At 45.9% G+C, this 25,608-nt stretch overlaps 1 protein-coding gene and 1 pseudogene across 1 annotated transcript in view; both read left to right on the top strand.

Moving 5' to 3' along the window:
* Positions 1-25,608, top strand: part of Cacna1c (calcium voltage-gated channel subunit alpha1 C) — a 558,454-nt gene that overhangs the window by 273,499 nt on the left and 259,347 nt on the right. The window lies entirely within an intron of this gene.
* Positions 20,778-21,869, top strand: LOC128100015 (40S ribosomal protein S3-like; annotated as a pseudogene).

Genomic DNA, 25,608 nt, shown 5'->3' with positions numbered 1-25,608 from the left:
GTCAAGCACCTTGTCCTGATTACAGCCGCTGTGGATATGATGATAGGCTGTAGAAAGCCACAGATAGACCCCCAAAGTTTGGTAGTGGTGGAGTCATTCTCAGTGCCTCTGAGGAATTTTAATGAAGATGTGTGGCCCCTGTGATCATCTCCATTCAAACTGAGCCTCATGTATTTGAGTTTTCAGCTAATTGGTTTAGGAAAATATCCATGTGCACACCCCCACAACTCCTGCTGCTCTCTTTCCCAGCTTATGGTGGAAAGTGTGAGCAGACTGTGTGCTTAACACACTTTGGAGTCTGTTGCTATGGTGCTGGGGAGGAATCTGGTTCTCATAGCAACATCAGGTTGACTCGATGCACCTCAGACCATTGGCGGAGCTCAGGCAGTAGCTTATGTGATCCCGTGAAGTTTGGGACTGATGGCATGTAGTGTACTGAAAAGTGCTCTGTTTTCCCTCAACCCATCCACCCCTTCCTGCCTGCACGCCTCTCCCCTACGTCACACAAATAATCAGAGTAATAATAAGAATAAAGGCACATACACACACTCTTCCACAAGAGTAAACCAAAGCATTACTTTGGTATTGTTCACCAGATCGTCATTTTGAGTTATCCCTCGCCATTCCAAGGCCAGTCCCTACACTGGCATGTCATCTTATCATGTAGATCTGCCTCCAGGCCTGGCCTGTTGCTGGAAAGTCCAGTCAATTACAGAGGTCCAGGGTCCCATGAGTGGTTACAGCTCTCTGATCAGGACGGAGAGGGCTAGGGCTTCTTCATGCAACTTCCTTTTGGAGGCTCCTTAACAATGTTAATGCACTGGGTGGGACCAGCCCTAGGAAAGACCAGCCAATCCAGTTTGCAGAAGTTTTTCAACTCACTGATCAAACAAACAGAGGGTCTCCACCCATCTGTGTTTTATGCACAGAGCTGGCCTATGGCTTTAGGACATATTTATGATCTGGGCATCTGGCTGAACAAAGGATTACAACCTGAATCCATCATAACAGGAAGGAATCTGGTTGGTCTTTATAGACCTTTGGTGAAGGAAGATCCCCACTTGTCCTGACTGTGAAGGAAGATTCCCACTTGTCCTGGCTGTTCAGTGCTTTATAGTGTCCCTTGTGGGAAACAGCCACCGTTTCCTATTCAGGATCCTCACAGCTCACCATCCCCTTATTCCACAAATGTTCACTGAGCATCTCCATGTGTGGAGCTGTATTCTAGACCCTCAGCATGACAGAGCACAAGACAGGACTTCTCTCCTGATGCCTGTGTTCCAGTGGGGGTTACAGCCATAAGCCAGGAGAGGAAACGTCAGGGATGGGGATTTAGACAGGATGACAGGTTAGCCAGCAGGAGGCGGGGGCTGCAAGCTGGGGTGAGTTGTAGAGAGAACTTGCCAGGCAGCAAGTGAAGGCAGGGTTCAGCACTCCCGGGGAGGGGGCCAGGAAGCATAGCTGTAGCTCTTGCCCACCCCGAGAAGAGAGGAGTCCTAAGTAACTAGTGTGGAATCACTGACATATGTAGAAGGGAAGTGAAATAGTGGGGTTCGTATTTGTAAAATGGCCCCACCTGCCTCATTTCCCCTTTGCCTTTCCATTTGGATTGTATTCTATGCCTTATAACTGTTTATAAAACGAAGAGGACTAGCCATGCGTGGTGGCACACACCTTTAATCCCAGCACTCAGGGAGAAGAGGCAGGCAGATCTCTGTGAGTTCAAGGCCAGCCTGAGCTACAGAGTGAGTTCCAGGACAGACTCCAAAGCTACACAGAGAAACCCTGTCTTGAAAAAAAACAAACCAAACCAACAAAACAACAGCAGCAGCAACAAAACAGAAGGCTGTTTAGCTTGTAGTGTTAGACTTTGCTTGGTGTCTGGTGAAGGCCTTCCTGCTTCATCATACATAACATGGCAAAGGACTTTACAAGGAAAGACAGTAAGAGTTTAAAGCTTGAATGCTCCCTAAAGGTCCTGTGTTAAAGGGTTGCTCCATAGCCTATGGTGCTGTTGAAAGGTGATGGAACCTTTAGGAGGTAGAGCCTAGGGGCCTAGTGGAAGGAAGTTAGGTCACTGGGCCCTGAAAGGGATTTGGATATTCCAGCCCTTCACTTTTCTCTTTCCTCTTTCTGGCTGCCATGAGGTGAACAACTTTGCTCCTCCATGCACTTCCACCATGATGCACTACCTCGTTGTAGGCTCAAATTAATGGGGCCAACCAGCCATAGAACACGTGACCCGAAGTAAACCCTTCCTGTCTGTAAATTGTTCATCTGACGTGTTTTACCACAATGGCAGTAAACCGACTTGTAAGCAGACCAAGTGTGTGCTAGCTGCTAGCTTGGGCCCCTCTTCTTAGAAAGCCACCAATTCCACCAAGAGGACCCGGCCCTCTGACCTCATCTAATCCTAATTCCCTCCCACAGATGCCATCTCCAAATGCTTCCATGTCAACAATAGTTTCAGAGACATTCAGAACCAGACAGTGACAATTAACAAAACACATTTATTAGTTGTTATTATATCCATATGTATGCATAAATATATAATTAGCAACCTGCTGAGTCTGTTTAGTATACGACTTCAGGGGTTAGGGGGTTCATCCTTGAGGAAGACTAATTCTCCAGATTTCAGCAGTCATTAGTTGCCTACGGTTCTTTTTTTAGGGGCGGGGCCCCATGAGATTTCCCCCCCTACTTCAGCATATCTACTCATGTTGTCCTTGCTCAGTTCTTGTTTAGGCAGCCATAGTGTTGCATATCATGGGTGAAGCTTCCCTGTCATTTCTTAAGGAACATGTAATAAGTTAGAGCCTATTTATTTTAAAAAAAAAAAGAAAGAGAGAGAAAGAAAGAAAGAAAAAGAAAAGCCGTGTGCTGCCCCTTTGTGAAGGCTAGTTGTAACTGTCAATCTGATATAGCCTAGAATCACATAGGAAGAGAGTGTTAATGAGTTACTTAGAATGGTTTGGCCTGTGGGCATGTCTGTGGGGGGTTGTCTGATTGTTAATTGAGGTGTAGACGAATTTCTAAACAGTCTTATTAAATAAGAAACACAGAGCCCAAGAGATCAGAGAAATAGCGAATAGCCACGACTAGCCTTAGCTCACCACCACGCTGTAGCTTTCTCAAAGAGAGCTTCTTCCTGTCTAACCTGCGCTTTTATTGCCTTCCTGTTCTGCCTTTTAATTGGCTCTAAGCCCAGCCGCATCACTTCCTCATCACTGCCTGTCTGTACAGACCTCCAGGTCTCTATGGTTGGTACTGGGATTAAAGGCGCGTGTCACCACACTTGACTGTGTCCTTGACCACACAGAGACTCTGTCTGCCATGAGATTGGATTAAGGGCATGTGCTACCACCGCCTGACTCTGCTTATGGCTCGCTATGTGACCTCTGATCTCCAGGTAAACTTTATTAACATACAAATAAAATCACATTTCAGCACAAATAAAATATCACCACATTGAGGGGGAAAGGCACTCTGAATGTGAGTGGTTTTACTGGCTGAGCTCTGGACTTTACGGTTAGAGAACAATAGCTGAGAAATGGCAGTAAGCATGGTCCGTGTGTCCGCTCCCTCTCTGCTCGGATGCCTTAGATTCCTGCCTCGACCTTCCTGCAAGAGCAGAGCATCACCTGGAGTTGCAAGCTAAAGAAACATTTCTCCTGATGTTGCTTTTGGTTAGGACATGTTATCAGAGCAGCAGGGGCGATATGAGGATACTTTTATAAGCCAGGGGACAATCTGTAAGTCACATCTGTCTTGTTGTCTAGGCTTAGTAAATGAGGTTCCACTTCCGTCTCTTGCGACTGGTGGGGTTTTGCTATGTCCCTTCAAAGGACATTGCAATTCCTTATTACTTGTAGGTTAGATCCCTTGCCTACTCTCCTTCCCTCGGGACAGCACTCTGCTGTGCCTCAGTGGCCACCAAGGAAAGAGCACAGCTAAGATAATGCAGAAAGGACAGTGTCTTTCTTCCCTGTGCTCTGCAGAGGTGCCAGGGAAGCTCTAACATGGAAGAACAAGTGGAATCCTGAAGGATCACAGACTCCAACCTCTGTTTCATAGAAGATGAAGCTTAGCTGCTTGGCGGGCAGTGTTCCTCTTTGGGCAGGGTCTTACAGCTAGCGGTCTTTCCATGGGCACTTTCATTTACAGTATTTGGTTTTTATTTTCTCTTCCTTTCCTGATCGGTCTTCTCCCCTCTTCACCACGTCCCGGCAGTCTTCTTTGGTATGCTATAATGGTCAATAATACTGGAATGTTAGTTGCATCAGGTAGAAAATTTGGCGCTACATTGGGTTATACTGAAGTTGTCATTGTGACACATTGTGGTGTGTCATTGCGACTGCTAGTGTCACCCTTTCTGCTTCTGTGGTGTTTGGGGCCTCACTTGGGCTTTCTTACATTTGCCCTGACCTCCTAAGTCTTGCTAATGTTCCTGAGACTGGGTTAGTCATTATTCTCCAGGCTGATGTGTCAGCGAAGCAGCCTGAACATGTCATTAAAGCCACTAATCCTTGGCCACTATAATAGTGTAGCATAGCCTATACCATGCTGCCTCCTGTGGGCCAGGCTATAGTGTGGAAATCTGGACCTGGTGATTTTTCCCACTCCTGAGTCTTGGCAGCATGACCAGGTCTCTCTCCGGTGCACACCCATGTAGAGGTCCCCACTTTCGTGGTGGTACTACCCCTCCTCCATCACTTCAGAGAGGTCTATATACCATTCATGTAGAAGTCAGAGAATCTAAGAATAGGCAGTACCACAGCTGCAGGAATGATACATCAGCATCGGGCGACAATAGACCAGCTTCTGTCCCTAACAGCCCTGCTGAATCCAGCTAGCACAGCTAAGAGATGAAGGCCTGACCACAGTCACCCAACTATTAGATTCTGGATTCTTTGGAAAGCTGGGTGGCTCCGCATGAGTATCTATGGCAGGAAAATTCCATGTTTGGCAATTTTCTCTGTGACCTGCCCAGCAGCAATCATAAAGAGCTTCCATTGTCCACCTGTGCCTAACACCACATAGACATTTTTGTTGTTGTTGTTTGATTTGTTTTTTCGAGACAGGGTTTCTCTGTGTAGCTTTTGGAGCCTATGCTGGAACTCACTCTGTAGCCCAGGCTGGCCTCGAACTCACAGAGATCTGCCTGCCTCTGCCTCCCAAGTGCTGGGATTAAAGGTGTGCACCACCACCGCCCGGCCTCACATAGACATGTTTGTTAGCTTTGTTGTGTTGTTGCTATGTAGCCCAGAATGGGCTCAAACTGTTGATCTTTCTGCCTCTGGCTCTTGAGTGCTGGGTATCCCTGTTCTTTATATTACCTACTACATAGAGCTTTCAACCTTGTAGGTGCCAGTGCTGGCTTGACTTTCAGATGGGAAAATACCAGAAGACTTGATTCATCCAGGGTCTCTGGCCTAGGAAAGGTCAAGCTGATCTCTTGCCTGCTCCCCTTCCCCCTGGAAAGCACTTTGCTCTGGCTCATTGGCCACCAAGGAAGGAGCGCAGCTGAGACAATGCCCTGTGCTCTGCAGAGGTGCCAACGTGCAATGGAGCTATGACTTGTAAGGTGCAGCCAGTGCCCACCTCAGCCACACAAGCCTGGCACACAGTACAAGAGGTGCCTTTTCTAGGCCCTATGGAACCATGAGCAAGTCTTTTGTCATAAACTGGCCAGGTTTAGCTGACTCGCTGCAGAGTGTAAGGACCAGACTACAAGTCCTCAAGGCCGCAGATACTGACACTTTCTTAGATTTAATAACTCGGCATAGATGGATTGCTTGTTTCCTTTTGACTTCTTGTGTATAGTTAATGTGAAATTGCGATTGTGGTCTTTCTTGACCTCCACTGCCTCGCCTTTCTATACATTATACCCTAAGGATGCTTTTCATAATTGCCATGGTTACTGATATTAGGTGATCCTTCAGCCTGGTGAATATATACATTTTAATATACCTATCTGGGGCAGAGATTTTCTCACAGCGATTGTCATTAGTTTGGTTTCTGTTGCTGTGAGAAGCACCATAACTAGAAGCAGCATGAGGAACGAAGAGTATATTTTATCTTACAAAGTACAGCCCATCTTACCACCCACTCGGTTTGACTGGGAAAGCCAAGACAGGAACTCAAGCCGGGAAGGAACCTGGAGCCGGGAACTGAAGCAGAGACCACGGAGGGGTGCTGCTTACTGGCTTTCTCTCCATGACTTTCTCTGCCTGTTTTCTTACATACCCCAGGCCCACCTGACCAGGGGTGGTACCATCCAAAGTGGACTGGGACCTCCCACATCAATCACTAATTACAAAAGTGCTTTGCCTGTAGCCCAATCTTATGGAGGCATTTTCTCAATCGAGAATCCTTTTTCCCAGATGACCCTAGCTTGTGTCAAGTTGACAAAAATCTAACCAGCCCGGTGAAGCTGTAATGAACAAGATTCCCCCAGCGTCAGTGTTGGCCAGGGCTCAGTGGTGACTCAGGATGACTTACAGCACAAAGTGCTGGTGTAGACCACCAGATCAAGAGGAGTGAAGCCCGATGGGGCCTTCTCACCTGGGGGGCCTTAGATTAAACCAACCTAGAGTGTCAGAGAAGAATCCAATAAACAAGCTAGAAGGGTGGAGAATCCGACCCAGCAGGGAAGCAGGGCTCCATGCCACTCACACCACCTGCCCCAGCACAGAGCTCCCTGCCAGGGGCTGTTTGATAAACGTCATAGGAATTGCCAAGATTGCTCACATGGAAGCAGTCGCTGAACTCACCGTCCCAGCTTCCCCTTGGACCCTAGCCGTTGCTTGGGTGAGCGCTAGCTCTGTCCCTGCAGAAAGCATACTACAGTAGAGAACACACTGGAGCAGAAGTCCAGGCCAGACTCCAGGTCTGGGACCTCCTGGTGACTTGGGGCAAGTTTGAGAGCCCCATTTGTGAGGAAGGCATTCCTTGTCAGGCTTGTGGCAAAGTCGCTGTGAAATCATGTGTGTAACACTCCCAGGAGACCTGTGCTTGGGGATGGCTGGCGTGGGTAGGGCCTCTCCACCTTTGTAACTCCAACACATGGCACAGCGCAGGGATATACTAAGTTTTCAACAAACAATAGGTGAGCAGTTGCTGGGTGGCTAGCTCAGGGACAGGGGGACAAGTAAATACACAAGGATTGCTGGGTTGCTCCTAAAGATTCTTGTCACTTCCTTCTAAAGGGTTGCCTTGCCCTTTTGTGGCAGGCCAGGAGGCTCTGCCCTTTTGTCAGACTAGGGGCCCTTCCTGTCACAGGAGTTCTCTGCACTCACTTAAGAGGACTCTAACCAGAATACCATGGTCCTGGACTGAAGTCTCTCTTATGGCCAGCTGAGTGTGTTCCCAGCTCACCTTTTTGGCTCGATACCCCCACGTGTGTCCATAGAGAGAGGACAGTACCCCTAAGAGCAGGGTTGCCCAGGCTTGCCTGGCTGCAGATGGATAATCACAGAGAGAGGATCTGGCCTTTTCTCAAGGGCCACCTGCTGCTGCCATTGTCACATTCTGTGCTCTGCTGCCATCCTCTGCGGGGGTGGAGCTGCATCTTGGCAGCCCTGGGCTAATAATTAGGGGTGGGGCAACTCCCCAGCTGGTGAGATATTTGGGGAGGGGCCTGGAGGAGAAGGGAGGGTTGGGATCCAGCCAACAAAAGGAGGAATTAAATGGGCTGTCCTAGGAACCCATAGTTAGCATTTCAGCTCCAGCAGCCTCTGTAGGTTCCACAGAAGCAAGGCTTTCGTGAGTGTTCAGTGCCCTCCCTCTCAGGGGTGCCTTCTGCTTCTCAGTTCCATTTTTTTTTTTCTGGAGGTCTGGGAGTGCTCATCCAGGCTACTGACATAGGGCACCACACTGGCCAAGCTCAGAAGCCAGACTGGGCTACTGGGTATTGCTGTCCCCATCTCATCACACTTCAGGTGTATTGCTGTCGTGGCTCACAGACCGCTGGTGTGCAGGAGGGCCTTCACAAGATCAGTGTTTCATTTGCTCACCGTTGGTATCCTTCAAACTGTCCTTTTGGTGATGGGTGACAGCAGGGAAATTCTGAAAATCACCCCTGTTTCCTGCACTGCAGCCATGGACCCTGTGCACAAAGGCAATGCATCTTTGTCCATGCAACTGACACTGCTCACTTAAAAGCACTACACGTGGGCCCAGTTTTACTGCTGACTGAAATGAGGCTCACAGATATTTTGTGGCTGCCCCAAGTCACACCAGTAGCAAGGCAAAGATGTAAAATCACCTGTGGCTCCCAGAGTTCTTTCTGGTTCTGTGTGCCATCCTCAGAGTAAGATACAGGGTCTCCCTGTGTCACATGGGAGTATCACCTTCTCTTACATGGGAAGGCAGGGTGAGAAGTAGTCCTGAAGGGTCCAGGGGAGTAGGTATAATAGCTGAGTGGACTGATGTGGATTTCCAGTAGTCCCAATAGAGGGAAGACGGAGGTTTGGGCTAGGTGCATGGCTTTGCAGAGCTGTTATGCACTCCCCACACACACACACACACACACACACACACACACACACACACACACACACACACACACACCTACCCTAGTAGATCATGGATATTATTGCCCTTCTTTAGGCTTTTGTGTCTTCCAGCTTTAATGCTGATGGAAGCTAGACACAATGCATCAAGACCCCAGTAAAGGTGGAGCAGAAGGTCTTAGGAGAGAGCTCCCAACATCAAGGCAGTCTCAGGAGCAGAAGCTGAAAAAACAGGCCCTGCTTCCAAGGGGTTCTGTGTGTGTCCCAGACCACAGGCCCTTCTGTTGGGATGGGTTAAATGCCTTGACGGAAAGACAGACTCAGCAGCCTTGTTATGGCCTCTTCAGTCCACAGTCCTTAAAACCTCACTTTTCCATCATAATATCCCAGGGCTGGGGGATTCCTCTCATAAATCCATCCCCAGGACATCATATCCCTCCAGTGGTCTAGCCTAACACATTTAGGCTGACTAATGAGTTCAAGGGCCTTCCAAGGATGGGTTGATGGGAGCCATCTGCCCTCTGCAGTCTTTAGGGACTTGTTGTCTACAGGGAATTTAAAAGTAATAATAAAAATGACAAAAGTTCGGGCTTTAAAAAAAATGTCATTGCATCCTGCAAGTTCCAAATACTGTCAGTGGTAAAATATGCTTCTCCATTGGGAGGAATGCCTCCTACACGGGACATTGACTGTGTCCCTGGCCCTGGCCACTGTGCAGTTGGCTTGCTTTCTCTTGGGGTTCTTTCCTCCTTTTCTCTTCCCTCCCTTCCTTTTCTTTTATCCCCTTTTCTTTTCTGTTCTGCCTTTTTTTTAAAGCAGGCCCCACAGATGTTCTGTCTTATCCATCTTCCTGGCCAATTCCGTGTTTACAATAGGAGTTTAATTTTCTTTTTTGTAGCTGCGTTTAGGAAACTACCTAGAGAATGGTAAAATCCATGGGAGGGCAGGAGAACAGTGAGAAAAACACTGTTTTCTTCCTTCTCTTGTTTCCCAATAAATGTCATGGAAATATTTCTCTTCATCTTGTGTTTTAGTGAGGCGCTTTTTTTAAACCAAGGCCTAACTCAGGGCCTTTCTTGGCGGCGTCCCTTTAACAGAGCAGGGAGGACGGCGTGGCAGGGATGCGTGGGGCTGCAGAGGCTCATGTACTGTACAATTTTCTGGGTCCTGACTGATAAATTATTGTGCGTCTTCTGTGCATCTGACATGCAATACAATTTGTCCGTGCAACAGTGATGATAGGTTGTCCCGGACTAATAGTCACGCACCCTTTATTTAGCTCCTTCAGCCTTTTAGAGAAAGCCTAAGTAACCATTTGCATCCCTTTATCGGTTTTCTCTTCCATGTTTTAGCATAAGTAGAAACAGTTTTTAACCTTGAGAATTTTACTCACCCAGGGCTTGGGGCGAAGAAGGGGATGTGTGTTGTTAAAAGTGTAAAGGGAATAGGAAGCCAGAAACAGAGCCAACCAAAATGGCTTTTTTTTTCTTGCCTTTCTCATAAGCTATAAGACTTTTTAAGTCTCAGGAGTGATCCCATCCAGTTCCTATTCCATGGCCTAGAAGTAGAAGTAACTTGTTCAAGTGAACATGGCACATACAGGGGAGAGGCGTGGGGAAGTGTGGCATTGAGCTAATCCTGCCTGTCACAGCGTCAGAATGTTCTTCTTAGTTTGGGTCCCTGATTCCCACCATCATCCGTAGAATGTTCAAATCAGTTTCAACATGTATCCACACAGCCCAGGGCTCGGCTGTCCCCAGGGCCTCTTCTGTGTCAGAAGTATTATTAGTTGAGCATGCGCTCTTGAGGAGAGATGCTGTCCCTGGGTTAACCACTCTGGTTGGTACGTGTGTGGTTCAAATCTGCTTAGTGCAGAACAGACTTTGCCACTTTGGTGTCATTTTTGGACTTGTTTTTGCTGCTTTGTCATGTCAAGCAGCCTGTTTCTTTATGGGGAGAATGCTTGTGATTTGGACAACTGGAAAGCCATATCTAGACAACAGTGTTTAGTTTTGTTTTGTTATGAGATAGGGTGTAACATATCCCAAGCTGACCTTGCTTGATTCACCTGCCTCCACCTTATAAGTGCTGGGATTATAGGTATGTGCCACCATTCTGGTTGATGTGGTGCTGGGGATCAAACCCTGGGCCTCGTGCATGCTACATCAGCATTCTACCACCTGAACTTCACCCCCTGCCTCTAGACGACGGTCTGATATAAATGTAGCCTCTAAAGGATGAAATGACGATGAGAGGGCCTTCGAGCATTTCATCTGTGTGTTTGGATGTGTCCCAGTGTGGAGCGTCATTGTTCTCTACCTGGTGATACTTAACAGAGTTTCACCTCTTTTAGAGCAGTCTGCTTTCTCTTATAAACTGGGCTCTTGATAGCTTGGTGAGGTGCTAGATGTTTCCTCAAACCCCTTTCCTCCCTGAAGAATGAAGACACAGCCATCCGAGCCAGCATCCACTGTGTTATCTTCTTTTAATAAGATGGATGTAACATTGGCATCCTTAGTACTTTGATTCTTTGCTGGGGACTGAGACACTGCAGGGGGTGTGGGGGGGGAGTTTCACACTGAGAACTTCCCCCACAGCTTCATCCTCTAGGCTCCTCAGCCCCAAGCAGAGGCACTGCCCATCCTAGATACAAGAAAAGCCCCGCTTCAGCAGGGCTTATCCCAGTGCATATCCCAAAAGTCTGTTCTGGGCTGCAAGCTGGCACGAAAGAGCTCTGCCAGTGAGCAACATTAGAATTACAGACATAATAATACTAATTAACTTTCCCAGGCCTGTGCTCTCTGCATTTATTATTTGTGGAGAGACAAAGCCTTAAATAACAGGGCCAGCCTCTTTGGGAGCCCCACTTGGGGTAAGGGACTGTCCTCATTACAGCAAGTGAGATGGATGGTGGTGAGACCAGGGCACATCCTGAGGAAAACGTGCAGCAGGTGTGGCCTCCTTCTGGCCCAGGCCCGAGGCTTTCCGTTGGTGTCATGTCAGGCAGGGATGGGGGCCAAGGTATGGGGACTAAGAGAAACAATTTCTGGTGGCCTGGCCTCTTATCAGGTTCAAGTCCTTAGCATTCCTCTTCATGCGCTGCTGTGAACAGAGGTGTTCGGCTTGGCTGCCTATGATGTGAGAAGGTTCCTTACTTCCTCGGTCCCCGCCTTATTATTTATGAATAAAGAAAGGTGGGGAGGGAATGAAGTCAGACGGTTCTGACCTGGACATGCTTCAAAGGTCCTTGAAACTCTGGAGATTTTATACATATGGAATATGCTTCTGGCTACTTTCTCAGGGGCTCACTGTCCATTGCTAACTGCTGGTTTTAAAGGGTATTTGGACTCATGGTTAAGGTCACGAATGAGATGGTCTCTGAGGACCCGTCATGATCTGTCAGTTGATGACTTTAGAGCCATCAAACCTCGTGCATTTTGTCATCTGAGTCACACCCAACAGTGGGTTTGTGGAGACAGGCGAAGGAGCCTTGGGTTCGAAACACCATATAAATTAGCTGCTTTAAATAATTGACCTACTAGGCTCCATCAGTGTTCCTAACAGGCTTGCTGTAGCTTTTGTACCTCCTCAGCACCACCTCTGAAAACCTTCCCAGGTTTTCCTCCGTGTGACAGCTACCAATTTGGGGGAGCATTTTTACTGTTGGGCAGCTTGGCTTGTGGCAGTGAACTAAGATGGCCTCCCAAGCTTGCTACCTAGGGGCCCAAGCTATCGCTAGGATACACATCCTACAGCTTGCCCTCACAGAGAAGGATTCACAGAGCGGTGGACAGCATTTCTCACTGGCAGTTTTACTAATAAATTAGTATAAATGGATTGACTGTTAGGAATGCTGGAGAAGCTCATCATGAGCACTTGGGAGGATGCTGTGAGAAAATCCAAACAATTACCTTTGAAGACTTCCAGGAGAATCAGGGAGACTAATTGCAGAGACTAATTCCCAGGGACTACCCACTGCTTCCAAGTTGGTACTGCCTCCATCCAGTTACAGAGAGTCTCTTTTTGCTCTGAACACACACTCGCTCTGGTTGCCGGTTCTTAACCATGGTCCAGGATGTCTCTAGGTGGAATTCTAGAGTGTTCCTGAACTGGGATGGAAAATGGCTAGATCTTTACTTTCCGACTCCTAGGTGATATTCCTCATGTGTTTTCTTTATGAATTTAGAAAATAAACTGCAGCATTAGCATTTTCTATGATTTTGTCCACTGCTAGAAACCACGATTATTTTTAAATCACATTAAGTTGGATGCAGATATCTCAAAAGTATAGTACTATTTTGAAATGTTGAGAATCCATTCAATTTTGGTGTTAACTGCCTTAAGAAAGAAGCAGATGCATTCTTAGTTTGTAAATATTTTGATAGCTATAGTTCAATATGGTTTGTTTTTATTGCAGTCCTTTATTCTATTTAAGTTGGTTCTATTTGCTTTCCTTTATTGCATTTTAAACATTATTCTGAGGAGGATCTACAGTGTTCCCATGGTCTGAAGGGATCCATTCGCTCACCTGCCCACTTCAGTGATGCTTGGGTCTGACTCACACAAGGGGTAGGATTTGTGGCTCACATGGGAATCGGGGATGTGAACCAAAAGATGTAAGAGCCACCGCCGTGTGTGCTAAGAGTTTAGACAAGTCAAATACCGTAAGAGGAAAGACTCTTAATTTGTCAAATTCTGGAGCTGTTTTGCCCTGGGTACCCCTCTACCAGATCATTAAATAAGAAAATAACCCATAAGTGTGGAAGGGAGTTTGAATTAGCACGGGACCTACTGACTCAAATAGCGTTCCTCAGAAATCTGGGATCGGCTTATTCATAGGGTTCTCTTTCAGCAGCTCCTTTGAGTTCTGTAGGAAGGGGCAGGGGATCATAACAGGAAGCCAATAACTCCAGGGCCCCAGTAGGTGAGAGGAGTGGTTTGTCTTCGGGCTGGAATCCTGCATCCTAAAGTCTGCAACCCTGCATTTAACCAACTGTCATGGGTGTTGCGTGGGTTAGCTTTCTCATCGCTGAATGGGGTGCTCTGCCTTTTAGGCATGCCTGGGTAATCCTAAGTACCAAGCAGATGGCACTGTTGCTGGTGTCCCATGCAGACGGCCTCTGCAGCGGTTGGAAAAGTCGGGAAGAAGGAGCTTTGCTGTCAGTGTGATCAATACCCGAGACATCAGCGGAGAAGAAGGGTGTTTCTACTGGTTTCAGAGCATGAGAGCACTTGGCTGTCCCTGCATTGCTTCTCCCGGTGGGAGCATGTGGCAGAGGGGGCTTGTGCATCTAGTTGTGGCCAGGGGACAAAGAGATGGGAGGGGGATGGAGTCCCAGTTTTTCTTTCAAAGGCATGCTGCTCGTGACCTAATTCAATTATGCCCAGTCCCACCTGTCCAAGGTTCCACTGCCTCTCAACCGCCCCACTAGCTGGGACCACGTCTGCAACACACGTGGACCTCTGGAGAATGTTGAAGATGCAAACAGCGGCAAATAGTGAGAGGAACAGTAGGAGGAAGCGTGGAGTCTTCAGGCGACAGTGAGTCAGAAGCCTGGAGTTTCCCTTCTGTCTGCTGCTGCTGCCGTCATCAGATCACCAGCTCCTGGCTGGCAAGAGCAGTAGTGCAGAGCAACTCTCTGAGGAGTGGGAGGGCTCTGCCCTTCCTCCTTAGTTTCTTTTTTTTAATTTAATTTAATTTTACAATACACCGCCTTAGTTTCTAAACCCCAGTGTCTTGGTGTCTGGTTGAGTGAGGGGTCAGCTTTGACTCTGGAGTAAGTCATGCCAGTTATGAATAGAAGGGTCAAATTCCAAACATGGGGGAGGTGGCGCCAAGAACGCAACAGGGTAAATGGGGGAATTTCACTGCTTCATCAGTGAAGCTAAGGTTAGTGATTATAATCACCCCCAGAAAGGGTTCCACTTCAGAGGCAGTCAAAGTGAGAGGCCTCTTCCCATGACTTCTTGGGAAAACGGAGACCCAGACTTGGAAAACAGAAGGAAATAAAGCCAGTCACATGCCCTTTACCCCAGTGGCCTTCACAGAGCAACCACACAGGACATACCAGTGGAGAATGGACTAGGAGGAGGGAAAGGAGGAACCAGTCCTGGATGTATTTGGCTTAGCTTTCTGCTTCAGTCATTGAGCAGAGCTGTTTAATGAACAGCTTTTCACCTCCCAGTCACACCTCCTGCCAGAGGGGCTGATGTTCAGGGAAGTCACGGATCCTTCAGAAGTGAGGCCCTCAAGCTGTAGACCTCTCAGCTACCTCTCCTGCACCTTGTCTGCCTGCAAGTCACCATGTTGCACCATGATGGTGATAGACTAAACCTCTGAAACTGTAATCGAGCCACCCCAGTTAAATGTTTTTCTTTATAAGAATTTTCTTTATAAGAGATCTCAAGCTCTCACACAGTTGCCGTGTCTCTAGACAAGCAAACTTTTTGCCTCCATTGATCCAGCATCACAAAAGTCAGCAGCTCCTCCACCCAGCCCAAGGTCTCTGCAGGTGTCTGTCTAGGCAATCGTGTGACACTGATTCTCTGAGAGTTATCTGTTCAAAGATGTTCTGTATTCTCCATCTTTCCACTCTGTTCCCAGCTTGTTTAGCTGTGCATCTTCCTCCATTTCTGCCAATGTGTCTGTCTTAGGGAGGGTCTCTGTTGCTGTGAAGAAATGCCAAGACCACAGCAACTCTTACAAAGAAAAGCATTTAATTGGGGTGGCTCGATTACAGTTTCAGAGGTTCAGTCCATTATCATCATGGTGCAACATGGTGACTTTCAAGCAGAAAGGTGCTGGAGAGGTAGCTGAGAGTTCTACACCTTGCAGGCAACAGGAAGTGATCTGAGACACTGGGCGGTATCTTGAGCGTATATGACACCTCAAAGCCTGCCTTCACAGTGACACACTTCCTCCAGCAAGACCACACCTACTCTGACAAGGCCATACCTCCTAAATAGTGCCACTCCCTTTGGGGGGGCCATTTTCTTTCAAACTACCAGTGTGTTCTTTCTGATCCATATCACCTTGCAGTGTTGTGTTGAGTTCTCCAGGTCCTACTGCTCCCATGTTGCTTGTGGATCCTGGAACTGAGTATATATTCCATGAAGGGACTTAGCAAAAATGGGTACAATTGGATGTCTCCCTAACCCCCTGATGCACTACCTTTGTCTTTAAACAAAAGCAGGTGGTTGTTCTCTTCAGTGCACAGCTGTTTTCTCACCCAGGCCCTCTCTTTTTGTATGTGTGCACTCCACCTCATTATCAATATTTATGAGTATTTCAAGTTACCAGGCACAATAGACCATGCAGAAAGCATCATTCCTGCTTTCAAGTTTACATTCTTAAAGGTGTGTGTAGGGGTGGTCCAACACATTTAAAATGTCATTTTTGTTTGGTGTTTTCTGTAAAGTACTGGGGAAATATCCGGCAATGTGTGGGCTTTAGGTATAACTCAGCTCCATCGTTATTTAGAGACGAAGGGGAAGAATTTTAAAGGCAGACAGAGACAGATCGTTAGGAATGGCTGAAGTTGCCAGGGAGATAACACAATCTCATCCATGGAGAGATGTGCAGCAGGAAAGAGGACGAGGGGAAGTTTGTGGGACGCAAGCAGAGGAAGCAGGTATCGTAAACACTGAGTGGAGCCAGGAAGATCATGTGGTCTTTTCCCAAGAGCACAGCCACCAAATAGGAATGGTTGGTGACAAGACAGGTGGCTAAAAGGGAAGACAGTCTTGTGCACCTGAAAAAATAGAAATAATGAAGAAGTTCTTAAAAACAAAACAAACAAACAAAAAACCGCAGGAGTGGTCCAGAAGCACAGAACTTAAGTTAGTGTCACAGGGGGTCAGGGAATTCTGTAGACTGAAGTTTTAAGTGGAACATCATTTTTTGCCACTCTGTTTCCCTTCCACCAGAAAAAGTAATACAAAACTTCACTGCATTTTTGGGGGATGGTGAGAAGGGGGATATATGACATGGTTGAGAATGGTAGTTATGTTAGTGTCGTCTGTTGTTATGGTACAACTTGCATTTAAACTCGGTAAAAACCTATTAGCTGCCAAGAGGGAATAAGGAATCAATTTCCAAGAATGTACAATTTCCTCTAGTGAAGTCTCAAAACCAAAATGCTAATTTACATGAAAAGCTGTAAAGAAAGTAGTTGAAAAGTGCATTCATAAGAATTTTATTACACTTACATAAATTTAATACATGTGTTCGTAACAATTAGTCTTGGATTATTCATGAAAACTTCATAAAACATTAAACAAAATTAGCCATCATCTCACGTTATTGCCTTGATAAATATTTTCCACTTGTAATTTATGAAATAATTTTTCAATGAAATGTGGCATTCTAAGGTAAACATATAATATTTTATAAATAAAACCATACTGCTCCAAGATACGATTTGACAGCTAAACAATTCAGCAACTTTTTTCTTTTTTAAAATTTTTACTTATTTTAACATTTTAAAAAATGTATTCTTTGAGAATTTTCATACATGTATACAGTGTATTTTGATCATATTTACCCTCACCTCCCTCTCCGACTCTCCCTTGATCCTCCCATGACTCCCTCTGAACTTCATGTCCTTTTTTCACCCCGCTGATGATGGTTGGTGCCACCTTTATGTGTACTGGTCTAAGTCATCCCTTGGAGGACGGACCCTACCAGGGTCCAGATCCATGAAGAAAACTGACCCCCTCCCCCAGCAGTCATCAGCTGCCAATAGCTCCTCCCCTCCCCCATCCATGCTGGAATTTTGACTGGCTCCATCTTGTGCAAGTCTTATGTGGGAAACAAGAGCTGCTCTGAGTTCATGTGTGTAGTGGACATGTCATATCCAGAAAACACTGTTTCATATCTGGTACATATTTTCATAGAACATACATGTTAGGTAAGTATAAAAAAAAATCACAAAAGCAGAAAGAGCTAAAAGAACTCAAACACATGGGATTGATTGAATTTCCTTTTTACTGTTGTGTTTGATACATGAAATAATCAAGCAATTCATTCTTACCGCATCTTTACTTTTCTGTTTGTTCTCAGATTGTTTGAAATATTTAAATATATATAAAGCATGTAGGAAAAATAACAAAAATAAAGAGCAGGTAACTTTACAAACAGTGGAATGTGTACTGTTTCTGCCTTGGTCCAGAGTAAATGGGTCACAGCATTTTCTGAAGGATCATTTCTGCAGCAGTGGGCAAAGGTGGGTACACTGAGATGGACAGTTCACAGAAACACAAGATTCCAACATGTGTCTGTGGGGTACGTGTTTGTACCACAACTCTCTAGATGCTCCAAACATTGAAGCATCTGTAGCAACTACACCTATGGCTGGAGCCAATTGGTCCTTTTATTACCTATTAGATTAAACAAAAATATAGACCCTTGTGCATACCAAAAGTATTATGCCAGCTGCATGGAGGCATACTCTTTAATACAAGCACTAGGAGGCCTAGACAGACAGATCTCTGTGAGTTCCAGGCCAATCTAGTCTATATAGTAAGTTCCAGATCAGCCATGACTATACAGTAAGACCCTATCTCAAGAAAAATAGGTGCCAAATATTTATAACTTGCATAAAAATTCCACACACCCAGACTGGGCAGTTCAAGTTGGAAACATTAGCTCCCTAAATGTTAACTGGCTCCACTCTCCAAATGTTAAGCATGAAAACCTCATGAGATATATAGAAATTTAAATAGAAGTAATGGAATCTCTCATAAATTATAAAAAATAATTGTCATAAATTGTAAACAAAAACTATTTGTGGGACAGCTCAGATGGCATTCTACTGTGTACATTCTAGAATGAAACAGACAAAAGGTAGGAGGCTGGTTAATATCTTCTTGTTTCCCTGCCTCCACTTCACCTCTGTGGGTATCTACTGTTGACAGTCAAGTTACCTGTCAGTAACTGTGTCCCTCTTGGTCCCCCACAGTCTTCGAATGACTCTTCACTTGATGTAGCAAGTTCTGTAGGTGGAAGTTCCTCTCCCACCTGCCTGTTCCCAAATATCCGGCAGCCGCTTCCCAAATAATTGACTCGGAGACTTAATATTAATTACAGACTGTTTGGCCTATGGCTCAGGCTTATTACTAACTTTTTCTTACACTTAAATTAACCTGTAATTCTTATCTATGTTTAGCCACATGGTTTTTCTCAGTTAGACATTCTCATCTTGCTTCCTCTGCTTCTGCCTGATGACTCCTGACTCTGCCCTTCCTCTTCCCAGAGTTCTCCTAGTCCGGTCCCCTTGCCTATACTTCCTGCCTGGCTACTGGCCAATCAGTGTTTTATTAAACCAATTTGAGTGACAAATTTTACAGTGTACAAGAGCATTATCCCATAGCAAAGTTCAGCAATGGCTACATCAAAACCTGCCTTTGCAAGAGAGCAAGCTTTGTCTGTGGAGTTTAGAGTCAGATGAAGAAACACTGAAAGGCCAGGCCCAGTCTGATAGGATGCTGTTCCAAAAACTACTTGGTATACTTGTTCCATCTCACCCACAATCACTTTCTCCTCATCACCAGCAGAAACCCCAGGCAGTAATCTCTCTTTATTTTCTAGTAGAAACACTGGGGACTGAGAACTTTTCCGGAGAGACAGTACATCATTTCCAAAACCTCCAAGCTCAGTCTCAAGTTATTGCATTCTTGAGCTATCTGTTCCTTTTTCTCAGCACCTTCTATATTTTGCTCAGTACTTAAGATGGTATTCTAAAATGACCTTCGGCCTCCTACAGCATTTTTCTACGTATTAGATACTAAGAATATAGACTGCTTCACAAGCTTGCATGTCATCCTTGCACAGGGCCGTGGGTGTGTATCTGGGTCTTGTTCCAGTTTTCGTATATGTGCTGCTGAACCAAACGCAGTTGTTTTGTTTTGTTTTGTTTTGTTTTCATGGTCCTCAGTTGTGCAGTTTTCTTTCTCTGAGCAGAGTGGAAGGTAAGAGAAGCTCAGGGAGGGTGAGCAGGGTGGACTATCACCCTTGCCAACCGGAGCCACCAGAGGCCAGGCAGCGCCCAACATTTCTGAGATCTTCAGATCTGAACACAGTCCGTTGCTAGGCTTAGCGAATCCCTTTCAGTTTGGGGAAGTTATTGCCAGAGTGATCACCCGCACGGTATGTCTGTGTCCCTTGAGGCTTTAATGAGTCCTGTTTCATCCCATCTGAGAAGGGGCTGAAAATGTTCAGTTTTAGAGTCTGGGAGCCAATTTCCTGTGCAAAGAAAGATGGAGAAGCAGCTCCATCTTCAATGAGAGAGATTGCTTCCAACTTCTGAAAACACACACAAATGCAGTGTGGATTCCCAGGGCAAGGGAGCCTTCCCACCTGCAGCCGGGTGTGATGTGAGTCACAAAGGAAGTTACGGAAGAGGAAAGGGGAGGGGAGAGAAAATAAATGAAAACAGAAACATCAGCAAAAACCAGGGAGAATGCGACTCCAGGCTGGAGAAGGATCCAGGTTCTGCTGACCTGCCTCACTCTGTGAATGGGATGGTAGCCCTCCTGCCCAGACTCCAAGCTGGCTGCCATGGGAGGGGGAAAAAGCACTGCTGACCTTGAGTGCCCAGTCCTATTTCCTGCTCCCTCTCTTAGCGAACTTAACGGTTTATTTCCGAAGGGGTGTTGGAGGCTGCGGCCTTCAGAAACCACCTCCCTCAATCTTCTCGTCACCAGCAGAGAAAGCAGTGCCTACAGCCCATCATTGTCCAACAGTATATCTGTCTTTCCCTCACTTCTTCTCCACTCTCCCTGGAATGTCCAACTTAAGTCCTGGACCTCCTTTACTGGCATAACTACTACTGACCGGGCTAGTCTCCCTGCCCCCTCAGTCAACCCAAACGTCAGAGAAGCGGGGGTTGGGGGTGGTGACTCTGCTGAAGCATATGCTGGACGAGCTTGCTGCTGTTTAAGTCTTAGGTCTGTTGGTAACCTCAGCTGCCCCTTCTATGTCTATCCGACTTCGTCATGGGGCTTACACATCAGTGGTACTGGCCCGTGGTGCACATTTCAGTCACCTGGGGGATCTTTTAAAAATTACCATTGCCTGGGCCTAACCCCTGTTGATTCCACATAGTTACAGTGGGTTTGCGCTCACGGCGTGTAATATACACAGTGGAGCTACCCCTGAATGGCCTGTGACAGCCAATGATTAAAGTTTCAGGATTCGTGCAAATGGGTTGTTAAATACAGCCACTGTTAAAATTAAATTATATAGCTTTCCTTTTGCCAGTGTACAGTGGCAAGATGGTGATGCAGATTTCCAGGAAGAGGAAATTGGTTGCTCATGGCATCTCCAAAGCTGACTGGGTGAGTTCCTCACACAGAGGCTAGCTGAAGATGGCTACTCTGGAGGTGAGGTCTGAGGTACAATGATTGGGACAGAAATCATCATCTTAGGTACTAGCATACAGAATATTCTTGGTGAGATGGGTCGGTGGATCTAGGAACTGATTGAGGTAGTCCAGAAGTGTTTGTTTTCTCTGAGGACACAGTAGAGCCCGAGGGCAACCACAAGAGGTCTGTGTGACTAGGCTGGCCAGAAGTACAGAGGGATTACTATGGTATGCTGTGGTTTATCATGGAGAGTTTGGCCAAGGGCTAAAAGGTTGTTTATCTGGGAAACTCTAAGGACTGCTGGCTAAATCCATGTAGATGGTCTGGTGATCCATAGTAGAGACCCCACTTACTGCTATACTAATGCTGCGTACGCAATGTCCTGCTCAGACAAGGTGTGCCAGAAATCATCATGTGCCCTGGGACCCACGTGCTAAGACTGGCCTTAAAAAACCCTTGCCGTACCATGAGAACATCATGAAAACCAAAGATGAGTTCCTGCCCACCACTCCCATTTCAGAACAGAAGTCAAAGCTGACTGCCATGCCTCAGCCGGTCCCTAAAGCACAGCAAGTCTCCCTGGCAACTGTAGCTGGAGTCCGTTAATATACATGTTAACTTAATATGTAAAGACATTGAATAAAATTTTACACAAAGACATAGAAATCATATAAATGCATAGTCTAATAAATGATATTAAAAACAAAGGTAATAATGTTCAGAAGTCACCATTCCCTAATCATTTTACTCTATTTTATTATTTATTGGCTGTGCTGTTAAGGTTATTTACATTGATTTGGTTCTGTAGGGTAGGAATACTATAGTATGCCATGTTGCACATCCCTCCTGACTCACCCTCAGTAACAGATCATTGGTAGCTTGAAGCTGACCATGGTAGAAATAGTCATACAATGGAAACTGGAAAATGCTACCCTAGTGAATATCTACACACATACGTGTGCCATGCACACACACATACATATGCACCTATAGCCCTTGTGTGTCAACTACAGAGTTGTCACACACACACACACACACACACACACACACACACACACACACACCTGACTGTGGGGATAGAGCCTGGCTCCTGCCTCCCTCCCTTATCTCTGGAAAACTCTGTGCCCCATCTTCCTTCTACCCAGTGACCCACAACTACCTGTAGCAGCTCAGATGCATCATGTTACTCTTGTTAATGTATTTTTACTCCAGGACATGTAGATTCTTTCTGGAACTTTCACTGCCTCCTTATTTGCATGATAAGCTCCTGCTAATCTTTCAACCTCAACCAAACAACCGTTACCTATGGGAGACTCTACCTACTGCCTCTTCCTCCATGAAGGCTTCCAAAGTAGGCAAATCCTAGAGGCGGCTCCTAAGGCAGAGAGAAAGGTTTAAAGGTTGTACCTGGAGGGTCCTGTTTGAGGGCTCCAGGGCCAGGGGGAGACCAGCAACTTTAAGGATCTGAAATAAATAGAGGATAGCTTTTGGAAGGTAAGGACAGCTGGCCTAGAGAGTCAGTCAGGGACCGAGACAAGAGGGTCTTGAAAGTCATCTGCAGAAGTCTGGTCTGTGTCTTCAGAGCAGTGAGACACCACCATGGTATAAATCAGATCTTATTAGAACTCACCTAGAGCTGGACATGTTGGCATATACAATTAATCCTAGCACTTTGGAGCAAAAGGAGACAGATCCCTGTGAGTTTGAAGGTAACCTGGTCTACATAGTATGTTCCAAGCCATCCAGGTCATTACAACTTCAATTACAAGATGAATAAGTTCTAGAAAACAAATATGTAGAATTGGCAACTATGGTTAATAAAAGCACATACTTGGAATTTTACACAAATAAATACCATTTCTACCATACTCACAAAGGAAAAGCTATGTGAGTGGTGGATACCAGAAGTGGCTTGATTGTGACAACTGTTTCACAATGTATATGATATCAAATCATCAAGATACACACCTCAGTCACATGTGGTATTAATTAGACCTCCAAAAAGCTGGAGACATACAGAATCATGGAGCATGATGATTGGATTTGGTGCTGAAGTTGAGGAAAGAATGAGGAACCCAGGAGAGTCAGGGAGAGTTGACTGGTTCATAGTTCATCTTTGCCTTGGTAGGTTGGCCATGTCTGTGACATACGTCTTCAAGTGCAGCTGAGGGGTTCCAGCGCTTGTCTTTGGGTTCATCAGCTTGGCTGTATCTAAGACATCTACAGATGGTTTCATGGCTCATCTTTGGGTTAGTGAAGTTGGCTATGTCTATTACACAACCAAGTACAGCACAGTTTTGGTTGTAAACTCAGATGGGAGGGGTGTAGTAGAGAAACATAGCCTCGGAATCATCAGCTTCTGGATGATAACTGAAGCCACGGGAACAGCCACAGCTGCTCATTGTCTGGAAAGAACAACTGGAGGATGAGGAGTTTGGACTTCCCAGGGCATCACATTTAATAAATGCCAGTGTAGGAAGAGACCAACAAGATTGAGTGTGGAAAGAAGGAGGAAAGCAGAAATTATGTAGTCGCTCCAAGGACAGTAGTATGAGATTAGGGAGCGATGAACAAACTCTCATGTTCTCATGCAAAGCAGAGAAAGGAAGGTAAAGCCTTGGCTACTGTATCTGCAAACACAGTGGATCCAGGATGCAGGTATGCCAGATGCCGATGGACACACGAGGTGGAGGCCGGGCAATGCCGTTTCTGTGTGGGTAGGAAAGGGGCTTGTGAACACAATCATCCAGACTCCTTCCTAACTGGGAAGTAGAGGTGAGGGAGGGAGAAGAGTTTGGAGAGCAAAGGCTGTTTTCTACTTGGTTGTCTTCTTTGTTTTTTGATAGAAGAAGCCAACTGTCTAAATTTTGAGTAACGAGAGAGATTGTTAGCTTGCCCTCTGTGAATGAAGGAGAATGACCTTTGGAAATCATCAATGCCATATTTCATTTTATAACCCCCTATGTTTAACCTGATAAACGTTTAGGATTGTCACAAATGTTTCCTGACTTTGCCTCATTTTGTTGACAAATGCTTCTGCAGACTGCTGGTTAGCTGTCCACACTTCGGGCCTTTGTTTTTCTTTTCATTGACAAGTTTAAAAAAAAAAGTCTTCCTGTCACCAGCCTCTGGGAGGCAGTATATTCTGAGTGCTCGTTCCCGCTCTGGCTTCTCTGGCAATCAACCATCATTCTCTTTAACTCTTATGGGCCTGAGTCTCTCTGTTCCTTCTGTCTTTGCTGGGCAAGCTCCAATTTGTGTCTAGTTCTTTCTTTTATTTCTCATTTATCAGCATGAACAGAAAACTGCCTACAGTGTCTCCAGTTCCCAGGCTGAGGAAGTTAAAATGGCTGATTTTTTTAAAAAACAAAAAAATTCTCTAAAAAATACTTTTAAAAATCATAGACTCTTGGAAGCTCATGACTAGAGAAGAAGATGAAAGGTCATCTGACCCTTTCTGTACTTCCAGGCAGTTCTATTTTTAATCAATTTATCATCAACAGATCATCTTTAAGACTTTTTCATAAAAGACTCCATAGACCCAAGCCTTATAACTAAGGCAACTATATAATTAGCACTTCACTGGGGATACTTGTAAGAATTAAGTAGAACACCAAGGACAACTGAAGTATCCGGGGACTATCCTGAGCCAGCTGGGACATACAGTCACCCTACTACCTATGATGGATGTGCTCTGTGACCCATAGAGCAGAGTCTCATTTTGGCTGGTGTTTGACATTTGGGGCTAGTCATTGAGCACTCCCCATGGATTAGGATTGTTCTACTTACTGAGATTAAAGATGAGTGAGATACATCCTTGTCTTAAAAATTGGTTGAAGAAGAAAACTAAGCCAGTCCGATGGAGAAAAGCCTTCATTTGAGGTTCCCTCTTCTAGGTGTGTCAGCTTGACAACCAAGACTAGCATCAGAGGAGCAAAGCGGAAGTGGCTGGATTGGAAGGGCTCAAGAGCAGTGGAGGCCCCATGAAGGCGAGGCTTTGAGGAATGCTGTGGGTTGGACGTATCCCCAGAGGCCTGCTGTCGGTGGTGTTCTCGAGAGGTGGTGGGGAAACAAATGTGGAGTGAGAGGACTTGGAGACCCAGGGTTGATCTTCTGAAAGCTTGTAACTTCACAGAAGGCTTCTGAGCACCACAGACAGACCGAAGACCAAGTAGATTCTCAGGAGGCCAAGAGTGGAGAGAGCAAGGGGAGGGTGCTCAGTGACACGGAGGTGGCCCGGAAGAGCCGCAGGGTCTCAGACTGGGCGATCACTTGGGGATCTCTTAGGAACAGTTTAATAGGATTGAGCAGGAGGCATGACTAAAGGGTGGTCAGGTTGAGTGTTAGGAAACATTGGGGTGTAGGTGTCCCTCTGCAATATTTGAAGTTAAGCCAAAGGAGGAAATTAAAAGTAAGCATGAGCTCAGATTAATAAGAATTTCTTTTTTCAAGCTAATGAAATTTGAAGAAAGTCCCTTTTTACCATGAAAAAAAGTCACTCTGAGTGTCAGCATACAGAACATGCCCGTTTTACCATTACCTATGTGTAGCTGGTTAAGTTCAAATTAATAAAAATGATATACAAGTTAAAACTCAGTTCTTCAGTACTAGCCACCACCTGACAGGTGCTTGGTCACCTTCTGGCCAGCGGCTGCCAGATTGGGTCGGGACCTCCATGGCCTTTGCTGAGCCACTTCGCTCAAGACCCCAGCACAGTCCATCGACTTCTCAA

The sequence above is a fragment of the Peromyscus californicus genome, unplaced genomic scaffold (assembly GCF_007827085.1).
Source record: "Peromyscus californicus insignis strain IS unplaced genomic scaffold, ASM782708v3 Scaffold_6__1_contigs__length_162567912, whole genome shotgun sequence".
In the NCBI taxonomy this organism is placed as follows: domain Eukaryota; kingdom Metazoa; phylum Chordata; class Mammalia; order Rodentia; family Cricetidae; genus Peromyscus; species Peromyscus californicus.
Note: the sequence above shows the minus strand (reverse complement) of the source record. Positions and strands in the feature narration are given on the sequence as shown.